An 18,592-nucleotide genomic window follows, 5' to 3' on the forward strand; every position below is an offset into this window, starting at 1 on the left:
TGGGATGAAGGAGTTCATTTACAGATGTTTGCCATAAGGGAGGTGGTACAGGAATCTCTGGGGTTTAGTCCATCTGAGTTGGTATTTGTCCATACAGTCCAAGGTCCATTAAAACTTTAAGGTGAAAAATGACTGTGTGAAAACACTGAACCAAACTTGTTGGACTGTGGGAGCAACTTCAGGTTTAGACTACGCTTGTTAAAAAGCCAGAGTTAATGTTGAGGCAGCACAGGTCAGGATGAAAGGTTGGTTTGAAGAGCACATGAAAAGTAGAACATTTTTACCTGGTGACAAGGTTTTAGTATTGCTTCCCTGGGTCTAGCTTGGAAGCTCAATATACTGGTTAGTGATAGATAGATAGATAGATAGATAGATAGATAGATAGATAGATAGATAGATAGATAGATAGATAGATAGATAGATAGATAGATAGATAGATAGATAGATAGACAACCTTTATTGTCCCATAAGGAAATTTGTTTTCACAGTCTGTCACAGAAAAACACGAAACAGTGCATATAATGCAGACATGAGCAACATATACATACAAACAAAAAGACCATAACAAACGCACCATGAGCGAATACAACCATACATTGAACAACAGTACATGAGATCATCACACTCAGGAGGGCTAGGTCTGCACGAGGTTTAATGGGGCAGATTATTAAGTGCCGTAATAGCGGAGGGTACGAAGCTCTTATTAAAGCGCGACCTTCTCCACTTTAGAGTTCTGTATCTGCGCCCAGATGGCAGCAGTGTGAAGTGTGGGTTGAGGGGGTGATCCGGGTCATTGGATATTGTCCAATATACAAACTATCTCTTGTCCACTCCAGGTCATTGATGCAGATCTTGTCTCTGTCATGTCAATATGTTGAAGCTGTACTGTGAGAGGGAACATGTACAACTAAAGCCTCAAGCAGAGACAGGTGAAGTTGATGTGTCCCCCGTAGACACTGTCCAGTGCTGAAGTTACCTCTCCTTGTGTTAGCCTGGCAGAAGAGAGGGGTTCAGAGGAGCTGTCCAGTGCTGAAGTTACCTCTCCTTGTGTTAGCCTGGCAGTAGAGAGGGGTTCAGAGGAGCTGTCCAGTACTGAATTGAGTGATTGCTGCTTGTCAGAGGCCTTGACCCAAGGAAAGTTGTCAAACTCTTAAATTCCAGGTCTCTGGTCCTAGAGCGCCCTCTAGTGTTTTAAAACAAGTGACAGTAAATTTCCAGTCTCACCTTTAAAAAGTCATGACATTGTTCTGCTATTAATTTAGATGTTGAGTCAATATTTTTTCATATTATCATATATACATATTTTAAACTGGTAGAGATTATCGTCTGAACTGGTTTGTTTTGAATTCTAAAGAGGTGGTTAGGGTTCCATGCACTGCCCCCTTAGAACCATTCAGTCTCCATGATTTGATGCTGAGAAAGACCCTCTTTACTCAGAGTAACAATCTGACTCTGTTAGGGATTGATGTTTTTACCCCACAGAATGAGAGCAGCCTTCTGAAGAAGCACAAAGTTCCCTAAAATGATGACCATGAAACAGCAGAATTCAGAGCTCTGAGAGTTTTTAATAAAACAACAACAAAAAAAGGTTCAGGGAAAAGACAAACTGGCAGCAGTGATACTGGATGTTAACGATCCTACAGGTTCCTATGCCCATCCAAGGGAGAAGAAAGAAAAAAAAAAAAAAAAAAAGTCACCTTAACGCCTGATTTTAAATACCCTTTGGACTAAACCATCTTTAAGATGCAAAGTTTGAAATAAAAACAACCTAACCATGAAACGACAAATGTAAACAAAGAGGTTTTTAAATTAAACCCTTTTAAATACAATAACTTCAAAACAAAAGTTTTAATCTTAAATTCATGTTACTGGGGCTAAAAGAAAAGGAAATACAACAGAAAGCAATCCCCCTCTCTCCCCCTCTAAATACTAGATTGTGTAGTCCAGATTGGAAACACCTGGTGGATATGTGGAGTTCAAGAGCAGCTTCTTGAGCTCCTGCTCCAAACAGGAAAACCTCCAAAAGAGAAAATGATTAGAAATCAAACCAAACAAACACCAATGAAAAATAAATATGGAGGGAAATATATTAACTTAAGTAAATGTATTGATCAACTAAACATTATCCACATTTAGTTCAGCAATGTTGAACGTTTACCTCATCTAAATGAACCAAGATCTGTGTTTATGGTTTATTTCCTGGTGGTCAAAAGATTTTTCTGGTCTGTCAGTCAACTTAATATGAGCATTAAGGTTTTTGTACAGCTGCTCAACCAACTTCAGTCACTGTGAGTCTCTGCGAGCACAATAATAAACAGCAGAATCTTCAGTCTCCAGACGGTTCATCTGCAGATACACCTGCTTTCTACTGGTGTCTTTGGAGACGGTGAACCGGCCTCGAACTGACTGAGAGTAGTAGACGTTACTATTGCAACAGTCTACATAAGCAATCCACTCCAGTCCTTTTCCAGCAGCTTGTCTGACCCAAACAGCATCAATAGCACTACTGAACCCTGAATATGTACAGGTCAGTGTGTGGGATTCTCCAGGTCTTTTAACCACTGGTTCAGATTGTGTCAGAGTCTGACCATCAACACCTGTCAAGAGAATAAAAAGCATCAAGTGAAATAAGCTGCTGACTCCAATCAAAGCTATGTAAAATGAAGATGAGTGAAAGTGTTGACCTGCCCAGCAGATAGTTAAAAGCAGCAGTCCTGTCCTACAGTCCATCATGTTAAACTGTGTGTCCACTGTTCTCTGTCATCCTCTCTGCAGTCAGATAAGTAGAGGTGGAAGACATCTTTGTTTTGCATTGACTCCTCCTCTCAGGAAGGATAGTATGGAACTACAGTTGTCTTGGACCTCAGTTACGTAAGGTTCAGAATAAATTCATTTTACTGCACAAGAGAAAGCAACAATGAATTAGATTTATGTAATCTGAATGAAAAACCTCATTTAACATGACGTCCAACAAAACTTAACATCAACACATCAGGTTACATGGTCTTTTATTTATAGCCATCCAGCTGCCAGCAGAACATATGATGCTGAAGCTGGACTGATGAGAGCTCTGCTGTTCTCTACATAGTTTATCACAGTTTATTACAATCACCTCTGTTTTCCATGTGGTATTTTAATCTCATTAAAACTGGAACGTTCTGAAAACCTCTCTGCATTTACACTAATGAAACAATAGTTAAAGTCTGACAGTAATGAATAAAAATAAAAAATATAAATAAATAAAAAAATATAAAATTTTCTTTTATTTATATCTTCTGTACATTGAGAAAAAGATTACATCTCTGTGTGTTGTATATGAAGTCAACTGACATTTGAACTGAATGAAACCATCTGACATTGATCCCAGTCAGTAAAGAAAGGTGAGAGTGAAGAGCCATTAAGAGGAGTCAGTGTGCTGTGATCATACTGTCAGAGTCTCTGCCTCAGTGAGACTCACAGGATCCAGCAGCAGAGCTACAGAGAACATGTTGGTGTTGAAGGAGATCTGATGGGAGCTCCTCTTCTTCTGTTGCAGCTGACAGCTTCATATCAAGTCTTTATAGGAGACTGTGAGGAAGGTCACTTTACAGAGAGGATAAAAACACATTAGAAATGAAGGATGGACTGTTTTATAACAAGTCAAACGAACACATTCACATTTACACTCACATAAACAGAATATTTAACCTTCACAGTCTGCTGCAACAAAAACCATATGAATGAAGAAGGTTTATTAAGACTGTGTTTCTCTGAGTGTGCTGATGATGTCACATTAAAGTTTATTACATGAATGTGAAAAGAAGAAAGAAAATGTTTGTTTTAGAGAATGAGATGGGTTTTTGTACAGCTGCTCAACCAACTTCAGTCACTGTGAGTCTCTAGCACAATAATAAACAGCAGAATCTTCAGTCTTCAGACTGCTCATCTGCAGATACACCTGCTTTCTGCTGTTGTCTCTGGAGATGGTGAACCGGCCTTGAACTGACTGAGAGTAGTATTTGCCGCTGCTATCAGAATAGATGAAACTGATCCACTCCAGTCCTTTTCCAGCAGCCTGTCTGACCCAAACAGCAGTAATATCACTACTGAACCCTGAATATGTACAGGTCAGTGTGTGGGATTCTCCAGGTCTTTTAACCACTGGTCCAGACTCAGTCAGTGTTTGACCCTCAGTACCTGCAGAAATGGAAACAGCTCATTAGTTCAGTCACATTGTCTTCACATCACTTTGTTTGTCCAACACATTTTCATGTCCTTACCAGCCAAGGTACAAAACATGATGAAGAAAATAACAGGTGTGATCATTGTAAAAGTCACTTGTCTTTGTCCAGTCTGCAGTGTGTATGTTAGACTGAGCTGACCTTTGCTCTGCAACACATATAAACACATCAAAGATATCAGTTTTGCATTGACTCCTCCTCCTCAAAGAGAAACACACCATATTTCACACATCTCTGAAAACTCAACTATGTAGAGCATTATTCTACATTTGGATATTTACACCTTGAAGCTTCAACTGGACAAAGACACAACTCCAAATAAATGATGATGATGCTTCCTATTGACTCCATAAATAAACAACTTCATGGAGAAATAAGCTGCTAAATCAACTTCAATATTAATGATATATATTTCACAACTTCTCTTCAATATGTTACTGCAGTTTTTAACTTGATTCATATTGTTGTTCTCAGCAGCAACTGGAGCAGTTTTAGATTTGGAATATTATGGAGAAATGTCCACTTACAGTTCATGTGTCATTCAACACTGCTGTAAAATATCATTATTATCCATTGGTTATCCAAAAAACAACTTGTTATTGGCAACTATATGAAACAGGAAGTCACAAACCACAACCACAGCTGCTCCTTTCTGAGTGTGCATCTGTATTTCATTCTCTATCCTCTCATTCATGATGTCTTGCTGCCACCTGTAGGTCATTGTGAAGTTTTTTTTTTTTTGTGCCTCTGTTTTCACATTACTAATCAGCCGAAATCATGTTTTAATATAATTATGATCGACCTGATTTCATATCTTATATGGTTTGTACTTAGATGATGATTAAGTATCAAACACTGAGACAGAAAACCCAGCTGTCTCTGAGTCACATTGCTGTTTGTTGTCTGTGGAGGTTTTTGTACAGCTGCTCAACCAACTTCAGTCACTGTGAGTCTCTAGCACAATAATAAACAGCAGAATCTTCAGTCTTCAGACTGTTCATCTGCAGCAACAGTTGCTGTCTGTTGTCATTTCTGGAGATGGTGAACCGGCCTTGGACTGACTGAGAGTGGAATCTCCTGCTACCACTGCCGCTATCATGCCAGGCAATCCACTCCAGTCCTTTTCCAGGAGCCTGTCTGACCCAAGCCATATAGTTGCCACTGATTGAGAGTCCAGAGCCTGTACAGGTCAGTGTGTGGGATTCTCCAGGTCTTTTAACCACTGGTTCAGATTCTGTCAGAGTCTGACTATCAACACCTGTCAAGAGAATAAAAAGCATCAACTGAAATAAGCTGCTGACTCCAATCAAAGCTATGTAAAATGAAGATGAGTGAAAGTGTTGACCTGCCCAGCAGATAGTTAAAAGCAGCAGTCCTGTCCTACAGTCCATCATGTTAAACTGTGTGTCCACTGTTCTCTGTCATCCTCTCTGCAGTCAGATAAGTAGAGGTGGAAGACATCTTTGTTTTGCATTGACTCCTCCTCTCAGGAAGGATGCAGCTGGACTGGACTTGATGGTTTTGTTAGTTTAAATTTAATATCCAGCAAAATTCATGACTGGCTTAAACAAATCACGCAACCTCATTTAATGCTGCATTTTCATCAAGTCATTTTTGGTTCGTTTGTATTTATTAGAAAACAGTATATCATACTGAATATCTGATTATTTCAACCAAAACAAATACTTTAAATTATTTTTAAAAAAAAGACAAATTGCACATATGTTTTTTTTTTTTTTTTTTTTTTTTGTCAATAATAATTGGAAGAGAAACTGACTTCTTGAAGACGAGTATCTAGATGGATGATGGATGATCTAGATGGACTGTTTCTGTCTGTACTGTAACAGTAAACTCCTCCTCCAAGTGTTCAGACACTGTAATCCCTCAATAATTCCTCTATTTTTATACGTCTGTGTCCTTTGCAAATTAATTGAACTTTTAGTCAATGGAGAACATTCAGACCAACTTAGTGTCCCCATATTTTAATGAAGAAACTGCTAACATAGACTCAGTATACAACAAAGGTCAGAGCCGTCTCAGGAGGCTAAGGTGGTTTAATATCTGCAGGAAGCTGCTGGAGAGGACTAAGAAGAAGGACACCTCAAGGCTGGACAAGCTGATCCAGAAGGAGGACTCTGTGGTAGGGACAGAGCTGGAGTCCCTGATATCTGTGGTAGATGGAAGGACCTTGAACAAACTCTGGTCCATTATGAACAACATCCACCACCCTCGAGAGGACACCATAGTCAGACAGAGAAGCTTGTTCAGTGATATGTAGTAAATCTATATATGCAAATATCCTGCTGGACACGAAAGTTCCCTCGGGATAAATAAAGTACCTATTAATCAATCAATCAATCAATGGATTTCTCGATCTATCTACTGTATCTATCATGCTCAATTAATTGATGTGTCAGGTATATATATTATCATGCACCTGCCTTTAACCTTCAATATTACCCATATTAGGAAAAAATACATGAAACAGACAGTAACAAAGCTGATTGCTGTCTTCACTGTTTGTGTTGAACTTCATATTTTAGGTCTTCTACTGCCCCCTGGAGGTTCTAGTGGAAATAAATACTTGGATGTTTTTGTACAGCCTCTCTGTTCACTTTAACCACTGTGAGTATCTGGCACAGTAATACACAGCAGAGTCTTCAGGCTGCACATTCTGTCCATTTAGAGTCACTGTGTTGCTGGAAGAGTCTAAGTCGATACTGAACTTGTTCTTTAGTGAATCTTTGTAGTATGAAGACCAAGCACTTTTCATCCCAATCCACTCCAGCCCTTTTCCTGCAGGTTGTCTGATCCACTGTGTGTGGTAGTCACTAACAGAATAAGAGACCTGACAGGTGATGGTCAGACGTTGACCTGGCTGCACAGTCACAGAGGCTGGCTGTGTCAACTGTTCACACTTCACACCTGTTAAAAGAAGAAAAAGTTTTGTTCCAATCTATCAAGTGACTCTGCAGAAGAACAACTGTTGACTGAGACAAACCCAGAGAGACTCACAGGATCCAGCTGCCAACAGCAGCAGCAGAGCTACAGGAAACATGTTGAGTCTGATGTTCTGTGAACTCCACTGACAGTCTGATGTCAATGAAGGAGTTTTTATAGCTGAGTGACAAAGAAGATCACTGAGTTTGCATAGAATTCAACACATGTAGTTCTCTCAGTGTTATTATATCTGCAGAGTTCAGACATGCCTGAATCACCTCTGTTTTCCATATTGTATTTTAATCTCATTAAAACTGGAACGTTCTGAAAACCTCTCTGCATTTACACAAATGAAACAATAGTTAGTCTGACAGTGATGCATGCTGAGTATATGTTGAGAAGTTGTAATATTAATGTTTCACTGAAATAGTTTCATTTTAGATGAATTGTATTATTTTAAGTTGTTGTTAAGTATTCTGGCTCTCACACCACACATCCTCCTCAGATGTAGAAACATTCAATATGAGATTTTTATTTTAATATGTGGGGATGAAAACTATCTGTGTGAAGAAATCAGTAGTATAGAGGTGATGACCATTGTTTCAAGTTACGATACAAACAATCTGTCTGTTCATAGTCAGACAGACACATGAAAATAAAGGAGAGACATGAATTATTTACTGTCTGTCATATGTATTATTTCATTTGGACTGAAAATCATATCTTGAATAATTATGAATGTATTTCAATAACAAAAAGACAAAAAGGTAACACACACTGGTTTCTGAAATTTCAACCTACTCTGAACTGTTTCTCATGTGTTGTAACCACGTTTTAATGAGAATGAACATTTTACCACTTAAATTTATTGACATCAATGTTACAAGAAGAATGAAAGAGAAGAAGCTGAATGTTTCCAGTGGTGGTGGTAAATAGAGGAAGTAGTTTTTGTATGACTCTCCTATTACTGTCTCTCACTGTGAGTCTCTCCTGGCACAGTAATAAACTGCTGTGTCCTCAGTCTTCAGACTGTTCATCTGGAGATAGACTTTACTGCTGGAGTCATCTCTGGAGATGGTGAATCTACCCTGGACTGACTGGGAGTAATAGATAGGAGAACTGGATGTGCATATATAAGCGATCCACTCCAGTCTTTTTCCAGGAGCCTGTCTGACCCAGTTCATGCCATAGCCTCCAAAGTTGTATCCAGAGCCTGTGCAGGTCAGTGTGTGGGATTCTCCAGGTCTTTTAACCACTGGTTCAGATTGTGTCAGAGTCTGACCATCAACACCTGTCAAGAGAATAAAAAGCATCAAGTGAAATAAGCTGCTGACTCCAATCAAAGCTATGTCAAATGAAGATGAGTGAAAGTGTTGACCTGCCCAGCAGATAGTTAAAAGCAGCAGTCCTGTCCTACAGTCCATCATGTTAAACTGTGTGTCCACTGTTCTCTGTCATCCTCTCTGCAGTCAGATAAGTAGAGGTGGAAGACATCTTTGTTTTGCATTGACTCCTCCTCTCAGGAAGGATAGTGTGGAACTACAGTTGACTTGGACCTCAGTTACGTAAGGTTCAGAATGAATTCATTTTACTGCACAAGAGAAAGCAACAATGAATTAGATTTAGGTAATCTGAATGAAAAACTTCATTTAACTTGACCTCCAGCAAAACTTAACATCAACACATCAGGTTACATGGTCTTTTATTTATAGCCATCCAGCTGCCAGCAGAACATATGATGCTGAAGCTGGACTGATGAGAGCTCAGTCCAGCTTCAGTGTGCTGTGATCATACTGTCAGAGTCTCTGCCTCAGTGAGACTCACAGGATCCAGCAGCAGAGCTACAGAGAACATGTTGGTGTTGAAGGAGATCTGATGGGAGCTCCTCTTCTTCTGCTGCAGCTGACAGCTTCATATCAAGTCTTTATAGGAGACTGTGAGGAAGGTCACTTTACAGAGAGGATAAAAACACATTAGAAATGAAGGATGGACTGTTTTATAACAAGTCAAAGGAACACATTCACATTTACACTCACATCAACAGAATATTTAACCTTCACAGTCTGCTGCAACAAAAACCATCTGAATGAAGAAGGTTTATTGAGACTGTGTTTCTCTGAATGTGTTGATGATGTTACATTAAAGTTTATTACATGAATGTGAAAAGAAGAAAGAACATATTTGTTTTAGAGAATGAGATGGGTTTTTGTACAGCTGCTCAACCAACTTCAGTCACTGTGAGTCTCTAGCACAATAATAAACAGCAGAATCTTCAGTCTTCAGACTGTTCATCTGCAGAAACACCTGCTTTTTGCTGTTGTCTCTGGAGATGGTGAACCGGCCTTGAACTGACTGAGAGTAGTATTTGTTGCTACCGTCATAATAGATTAAACTGATCCACTCCAGTCCTTTTCCAGGAGCCTGTCTGACCCAGTGCATGCCATAGCTTCCAAAGTTGTATCCAGAGCCTGTACAGGTCAGTGTGTGGGATTCTCCAGGTCTTTTAACCACTGGTTCAGATTGTGTCAGAGTCTGACCATCAACACCTGTCAAGAGAATAAAAAGCATCAAGTGAAATAAGCTGCTGACTCCAATCAAAGCTATGTCAAATGAAGATGAGTGAAAGTGTTGACCTGCCCAGCAGATAGTTAAAAGCAGCAGTCCTGTCCTACAGTCCATCATGTTAAACTGTGTGTCCACTGTTCTCTGTCATCCTCTCTGCAGTCAGATAAGTAGAGGTGGAAGACATCTTTGTTTTGCATTGACTCCTCCTCTCAGGAAGGATGCAGCTGGACTGGACTTGTTGGTTTTGTTAGTCTGATTTTAATATCCAGTAAGATTCATGACAGGCCTGAAACATTCATTCAACCTGTATCTGATCTTCAGCTGATTTTATGATATGTGAGTATGTGAATTTGTGAATGTGTTCATTAATGTGATTGACCATGATCTTGTATGGTGGATCTAGGGAGGGAGCCCACCTGTTCAGTGGTAGAGCTTGAAGTGTAATTAGTAGCAGCCTATAAAAGGGACCCCTCTCACAGAGACAAGGGGGACTGGTTGATTGGCAGAGCTGCTACCAGACCTCAGGCCACCAAAGCACATTAGTCAGGATTTCTTTTGTTGTGTCTTGTAAGTCCTTTTTTTGTTGTAATGATTTACACTGGTGAATAAACACTTGGTTGGTCTGAACCAGACATGTGGACTCGAGTCACATGACTTGGACTCGAGTCAGACTCGAGTCATGATTTTAATGACTTCAGACTCGACTTGATAAAATTCGCCATAACTTGCGACTCGACTTGGACTTGAATGCTATTCACTCGAGACTTGAATCGGACTTGGCCTCTTTGACTTGTAATGACTTGACATGTCTCGAGTCAAAAACTACATTTCCTGATCGTGGACCAAGACACCCCAGAGACTCATTCACTTCCGCGAGGAAAAAAAAAAACAAAAACATGCGAGACGAACGGGCAGAGCCTGCTGGCCGATACAGAGACATGCAGCCGAGCGTCCGGTCTGCATGACAAACAAAATACCGTAAATCCTCTAATAGAGGCCCGGGCCTTTATTTGACTCAAGCGCATCGCGGCCCCGGCCTTTATTGGAAGGAGGCCAGAATTAGAGGCAGGCCTCTATTTCTATTTGAGCAAAACGAACTACCAGTAGAATGAATAAAATCAAGATTTTGTGTCTATTTGAACCTATAAAATACCAGGTTCATTTATTGAAAACGTACAGTTACCATAACATGGTATGCTTACAGAACATTAACAGCAAATACCGGTAATTCAGGCTAAATTCCAGTGTAGAAATATGGGAACAAAAACGTAGCAAACATACCGGTAGTGCATTGTAAACACTTAACCATACACGGTGATAATTACCGGTAGGTTATCGTAACAGAAAGCAACAGACACCTTACCACTCCAAAGTTTAACCATTCCTGTCTCGTTTGGTTTGAAGTAAAAAAAAATAAAAATCCTCCAATTCAATTTAATCCTCGTCCTCCTCAGTTTCCTCCTCCTCTTCATCTCTCCCTGTAATCTCCTCATCACTTGCGCCAGCCTCTACAACAAGTTCATTATTGTATCCCGTGGCGAGCGTTCCTCCGCTCGCCATGACTACGCTGTGTGTGGACTGAACGTGCGCACAATTTTTTTTTTATTTTATTTTTTTTTTATAAATCAATCCGCGGATCACGTGTGTTCCGAACCGAAGACATTGATCCGAACGGATCACGGATCAATGATCATTTTTCAGTCAAGGGTAAAAAATACACGTAGGCTACACAGTCAACATAGTAAATTATCTAAATGTACAATGTACAAACAATTTAGACCTTAATTGTTTTAGGGCTTTATGGTTTTATTTATTTTCATTGATAACCAGTGCCTTTGGTTGCAGCTTATTTTTACTATTTCTCTCTCTAAATAAAATATATGCATATTTTAATTTGTGTTTATAATAAAAATAAAATACTGTAGATTAGGTTGATATGTTGAAATTAATAATGGCATTATTAAGTGAAGAGTACATGATGACTTGTTCAGGACTCGAAGAAGCTTGGGACTTGGACTTGGACTCGACTTGGCTTTGGTGTTACTTGGACTTGGACTTGACTTGCCCTTCTCTGTCTTTACTTGGGACTCGACTTGGACTTGACTGCTAAGACTTGGGACTAGTGTTGCTTTCGTCAACGAAAACTATGACTAAATATTGTCGTCAACGAACCTTTATCACGTGACTAAAACGAGACGAGACGTAACGTAAATGCTGGTCATGCGACGATGACTATAATTAAATGTATAATGCAATATTGTTGACGAATAAAAACGAGACTAAATGTGGTTTTCAAAATAAAAACTATGCTAAAATGTCTCTCCATTTTCGTTGACCAAAACGAGACGAGACGAAATGTTACAACGTTATTTTGTCTTGTTTAGTCGCGTTATTACTATTATTATTTTGTAGTTTATCTGTTTCCTGTGTCCAGAGCCCGTTTCTCTCGTAGGCGACGTCACTTCCTCAAGCTCCACTCGCGGCATTATTTAGAAGATGCAGCTGCTCCAGTGAGTCTGCGACTCTGCGTGAGTACTGAGTAGCGTGACAGAGAAAGGGAACGATGGCCGACCAGCCGGGGGTCTTTGGTAGAAGAAGACATTTGGAAGACATTTGGAAAAACTTTAAATACATCGAAGTGGAAAATAAAACCGAATGTCTTGTGGTGAAAGATAGGGAGAAGTGCGGCAAATAGCAAATAAATAGTGCGGCAAATAGTAAATAAATAGTAAAATAAATATGGTGTAAATTCAAATCAGCGTCTTCCGTGTCTGGAATGGATGTATTCTTGAGTCTATAAGGTAACAATAATATAATAAGAACCTTGTTTGAAATAGGTTTGGCTAAAAGAAAATTTTGGTTTTGTCTATACTACAAGGTACTTATACTATATTGACTGGGTTAAACAGAATTGCATTACTAAAAAGAGACTAAAATACAATTTTCGTCGACTAAAACTAGACGAAAATAGTCATGGATAATTCTGACTAAAATAAGACTAAAATGCTCAGACTGTTAGTTGACTGAAACTTGACTAGACTAAAAAGAGCATGAACATGACTAAAACTAATAAAAACTAAAATGACAGCTTGACACAAAGACTAGACTAAAACTAAAATTAAAACAGGCCGCCAAAAACAACACTACTTGGGACCTACTTGGGACTTGCCAAACAGTGACTTGGTCCCACCTCTGGCCTGAACCTCATCTGAGCCTCAAGCCTCCTGTTTCAATCCAACCACTGCCAGGCCATTCTAGCACTATATTAGTTGTTACAAAAATATCTCTGGTTATTTTGTGTATTATATTATCATTATTAATTAATTTTATTCGTTACAACATTTTGTATGAGGATTTCCCCCAAAACAATTGCTTTAAATTGTGTTCTGACATCTCAATTAAAACATCTTTAGCAGACATATGTTGTTTGTTCATATCAAATTAATTAATAATTATCTAAATAAAAAGACAAACAATAACTGGATGCTATTTACTCAATAATGATGGAAGATACATTTGGCTTCTTGAAGATGAATGTCTTGTTAGATTCAGTTTTTAAAGTCATGTCACATTGAGATCATTTGATCAAATCTAAAGACTGTTTCTGTCTGTACTGTAACAGTAAACACAGCTGAAATCATTAGTGGTGTGAGGGCTCCTCCTCTGGTGTCTTCATGTTCCAAGTGTTCAGACACTGAGAGGTTTTTGTTCAGGTCTGTTGGTGGTTTGTGTCACTGTGGGGCCACGTACACAGTAATACACAGCTGTGTCCTCAGGCTGCAGATTCTGTCCTGTTATTGTCACTGAGCTGGTTGAAGTGTATGTGTGATAAAGGAATTTGTTCTTTAAAGCATTATTTTGGTAAGCATCTCCTCCACCCCATCGAAGACAAATCCAGTCCATTTGTTTTCCTTCACGCTGTCTGATCCAGCCTGTTGCATAGCTGTCATCAGTCAAAGAATAACCAGAGACCTGACAGGTGATGGTCAAAGACTGTCCAGGCTGCACAACCATTGAGTCTGGCTGGATGAGATCAATACTGTACACACCTGTGGAAACAGAAATCAACATTATCTCCATCATTCATCTGACTATTCAGTGTTTCTAATGTGTTTATTAGTGTGAATCCACTGAAAGCTGCTCACAGGATCCAGCTGCCAGCAGCAGCAGCAGCAGCAGAGCTACAGAGAACATGGTTGATGTTGGAGAGGATCTGATCAGAGCTCTTCTGTCACACAGACACACACGTCACTTCCTTATAAGGCAACACACAAGAGGGTGTATTTACATATGACTGATAGTAAAACAGTTCAATTCAAATCAGTCTAAATGTAGAAGAAATGTTCAGGTATTGGTTTTCATTCTCATAAAGAGAAGATGGAAACATGGATATTTGAATAAATGAGGCAATGACACAAGATGACAAATGTACTTAGTGATGATCTTTAATCAGAATGTGTTTAAATAGATTAAAATGAAGATGAAATGCTCTGATATTGATTCATATTCAGAGGAAAATAAGAAGAAAAATATTACATATTCATATTTGTTGTCCATAAAACTGTGTCATACCTGGACAATGACTATTGTAAATGGCTGTTGTGTCAAGGGGTTTTAACCAGAATGCTTATTTATTTATTATGTATGTGTTTAACGGTTAGTTTTGTTGGTTTTCCCAACAGCGAAAAATATACATTATTTCTCTTCAGGTTTAATCCAGTCAGCATTCAGGACTGGAGGTTTTTGTACAGCTGCTCAACCAACTTCAGTCACTGTGAGTCTCTAGCACAATAATAAACAGCAGAATCTTCAGTCTTCAGACTGTTCATCTGCAGATACACCTGCTTTCTGCTGTTGTCTCTGGAGATGGTGAACCGGCCTTGAACTGACTGAGAGTAGTATATGTTACCACCAGCACGATTGATATTAGCAAGCCACTCCAGTCCTTTTCCAGCAGCCTGTCTGATCCATTCAGCATGAATATCACTACTGAACCCTGAATATGTACAGGTCAGTGTGTGGGATTCTCCAGGTCTTTTAACCACTGGTCCAGACTCAGTCAGAGTCTAACCATCAACACCTGTCAAGACAAAGAAAGAAAACTGTCACAAGTTTGTAACTTTTTCAAAACATCTTCAGTTCAAGATGAGTGAAAGTGTTGACCTGCCCAGCAGATAGTTAAAAGCAGCAGTCCTGTCCTACAGTCCATCATGTTAAACTGTCCAGTCTGCAGTGTGTATGTTAGACTGAGCTGACCTTTGCTCTGCAACACATATAAACACATCAAAGATATCAGTTTTGCATTGACTCCTCCTCCTCAAACAGAAACACACCATATTTCACACATCTCTGAAAACTCAACTATGTAGATCATGTATGTGAGAACTACACTTAAAAGACTATAACATGAATTATCAATAAATTATGTCTTCACTTCCAAGTGATAAAAATTGTTATAGTGGGTTTAGGTTTATATAAACTCAGTTTAAACTGATATTTGTTGCTCTCAGCAGAAACTGTGGACCAGTTTTATATTTCGAATATTCTGCATAAATCTCCACTAACAGTTAATCCATCATTCAAAGCTGCTGCAGAAAATCATTATTGGAGGATTATTTATATAAAAAGACAACAACATGTTATTGGTAACTGTACCAAACAGGAAGTGACACACCACAAAAAGCAGCTGCTCCTTTTACAGTCATCATCTGTGTGTTACTAGTTACATATATTTCATTCTCTACTTTGATTTTTATTGTCATCTTTTGGTCATTGTGAAGTACTTCCCTAAGCGTCGACGTTTCCAAAACACAGAGATGGTAAATAGAGGAAGTAGTTTTTGTATGACTCTCCCAGACAGGGTCATTGTGTGTGTTTGTGTATTCACAGGATTTTATTCATGTTGTGGGAAAGAAACGGTCACATTGTGGTGATGGACTGAACATTTAGAACAAGAAGAAAGTCCTCATGATGTAAATTATTTCTGCATGAAGATCAGAGTCAAGGTTGGTTCATAATGAGGTGACGGTTAGCATTAGTTTACACAACAGGTTGATTCTTATCATCCTATCTATAGATCAGTTTCAGAGTTTCAGAGTCAACATCTTGACCCCATCCATATTAACATATAGAAAGTTTACAGTTAAAAGAAGGAATGTCATCCTAAAACACCATTTTGATGATACGGTAGGTTTTTGTACAGCTGCTCAACCAACTTCAGTCACTGTGAGCGTCGAGCACAATAATAAACAGCAGAATCTTCAGTCTTCAGACTGTTCATCTGCAGATACACCTGTTCTTTGCTGTTGTCTCTGGAGATGGTGAACCGGCCTTGAACTGACTGAGAGTAGAATTTGCTGCTACTGTCAGAATAGATTAAACTGATCCACTCTAGTCCTTTTCCAGGAGCCTGTCTGACCCAGGTCATACTGTAGCTGCTGAAGTCCAGTCCAGATGTTGTACAGGTCAGTCTGTGAGACTCTCCAGGTCTTTTAACCACTGGTTCAGACTCTGTTATGGTCCAACCTTCAGCTCCACTCCAAACAAACAGAGCAACCACCAAGAGTGTCAGCTTTCTGTCAGCCATGTTGACAGTGTGATTAGTAGCTTTTCAACTCCCCTTTAAATATGATGTCAACTGCAGCCCTGTGAGAATTTGGTTACAGTCAGCTCCTCCTACATCACTCCATCTATTAAAGTCACATTCAAGGGAATCAACTCACAATTTGACTTTTGGACAAATATTAAATGTCATTGTCCTCTCAGAGACACACAGACACACCAGTCCTATATTTGGTAAAATTAATAACTGATGTCATCAAGTCAGTCCTCTCTGATCTGTGTATATCATCAACACTACAACCATGAGGATTGTATTAATTACAAAATGTCAGTCTTGGTTAAGATATCAGGTACACTAGTCATTATTCTGAGCAATGACAAACTTCTTTTTTGTCATCTCACAAAGTCACACCAGTGTTTTAAAATTATTATTAAGACTTCTGTTACTGTTAGTGATTTAAAAAGATAAAAATAAATGTACATCTAAAATGATGAAAATATGTATTACTTTAATATTAATATATTAATTCATACAATTAATATAGATGGAGAGTGGTCCAGTTTGATTTAGAGCAGAAATTATTTTCTTACCGTGACCACTAAGTATAAAGAGCAAACTTCAGGAAAGTAGATTTTCCGTAGTTTAACACTTTATAATCAGAGTGTTTGTCAAATTTAATAAAAGTCTCCAAACTGCTCTGTCACAAATGACATGAGAGTTCCAGATGATGTGTTTATAAAGGAGCATAACTTTGCATAGAGCTCCCTCTACAGGTTTAAAAAGGAACATTCAGCAGTTCAAAGCTCTGTTCCACATCACTGCCTGGAAGCTTATTGTGGAGCAGATGAGAGCATGCAATAATATAAAGCATCTGTCCTCAGATGTACTCATAATACTCTGCTGAGAATCAGTGTGAACTGACTCACAGCTGACCAATAAACATTTAGCAGCCAAGTGTCCATTTAACAGAAAAACGAAAGGCTCTGCAGGGATGGCAGGAAAATAAGAAGACAGGAGAAATAACAGGACAAAAGTTCCACACAACACAGGAAGAATAACAGACAACACGACAGAGAACAAAGGGAAAGGCAGGGCGATATACACACAAGTGGGCAGAGGGGTGACGAGACACAGGTGAAACTAATGAGGACGGAGCACACGAGGAGAAACCAATGAAACAATCAAAGAGAGGAAAACACAGGGAGGAACACTAAACAGGAAACCAAGGAAGAACTTTACAAAATAAAACAGGAAACTCAATACTGGTTCATAGGAAAACTTTTTCAGCTTATTATCTCAGAACAGTGAGAGCGAAAATCCATCACTTGGACACAAGGATGACAGAAAGAAATACTCTGAGGGTCAAAGGTCAAGATGAAACTAGGACAGATAAGTGAGACCAAAACTGAAATATTTATTTATCTATTTGTTCTAAATCTCTCTGAAGTGTTCTCTATAATTTTATATTCAAACTACAGCAAATTGGAAAAAAATAATTCAAATTTTGAGTTCAGCTGGATGGGTATAAGCAAACCACACAACTAGATAGTCGTTATTATGGCTCCCAATTGTGGAACAGCCTGCTAGAGAACCTCAGGGCCACAGAGACTGACGATGTTTACAAAAAGAGGCTCAAGACCCACCTTTCAATAAAGCCTTAATTGATTTCATTGATTTCCTTTAGTTCTTTTAATCAGACTTTTTATCATATTTAATCTCTATTCTATGCTATTTTAATCATATGCTTTAACTACATGTTTTAATGTTCTAAAAAGCATTTTATCTATTTTGTTAATTTTTCTCCTATTTTACAGTTTTAGTCCCTCAGCTTTTAGCTCCAGTGTCTCCTCATGGGGGCCTACCACAGTGGGAGTTGCTGCTGGTCTACTGATGGAGGTACTGTCCTGAGGGCGGTTCAGGCCCTTGTGGCTAGAGGGCTCTGTACCTTGGTGTGGGGCCTCCTGTCTGCCCAGGTCAGGGATGTCTCTGGTTGGCCCCCAAAGGTGGCTTTCTCCTTGATCCAGGTCTCGGTGCCCGGCCATGTATCGCTCTAGCGTGGACAGTGGGTGTGAGCTTGTATGTGGGTGTGTGTGGGTGTGTGTGTGGGTGTGTCTGTATGTCTCTGTGTCTCTCTGTATTTTTACATGGGCGGGACGGTTGGGTTTGAGGCTTGATTTGAGATGATATTTATCATTCAGCTTCTGTCTCATCTGAAAATAAATAATGGGAAAAGTAAAATATATCCTTCCAGTAATATTATTTCTACAGACCATAGATGATCATTACTTATCAATCATTACTGGCT

The 18,592-nt window shown here is 39.1% G+C and overlaps 1 gene segment (V, D, J or C); it reads right to left on the bottom strand.

Moving 5' to 3' along the window:
- Window positions 1-18,329, bottom strand: part of LOC311506741 (immunoglobulin heavy variable 1-46-like) — a 67,048-nt gene extending 48,719 nt beyond the window's left edge. The window contains exon 1 of the V gene segment in view: window positions 18,233-18,329.
- Window positions 18,330-18,592: the final 263 nt, after the last annotated feature.

The sequence above is a fragment of the Chelon labrosus genome (genome assembly GCF_963514085.1).
Source record: "Chelon labrosus genome assembly, chromosome: 21".
Taxonomy (NCBI): domain Eukaryota; kingdom Metazoa; phylum Chordata; class Actinopteri; order Mugiliformes; family Mugilidae; genus Chelon; species Chelon labrosus.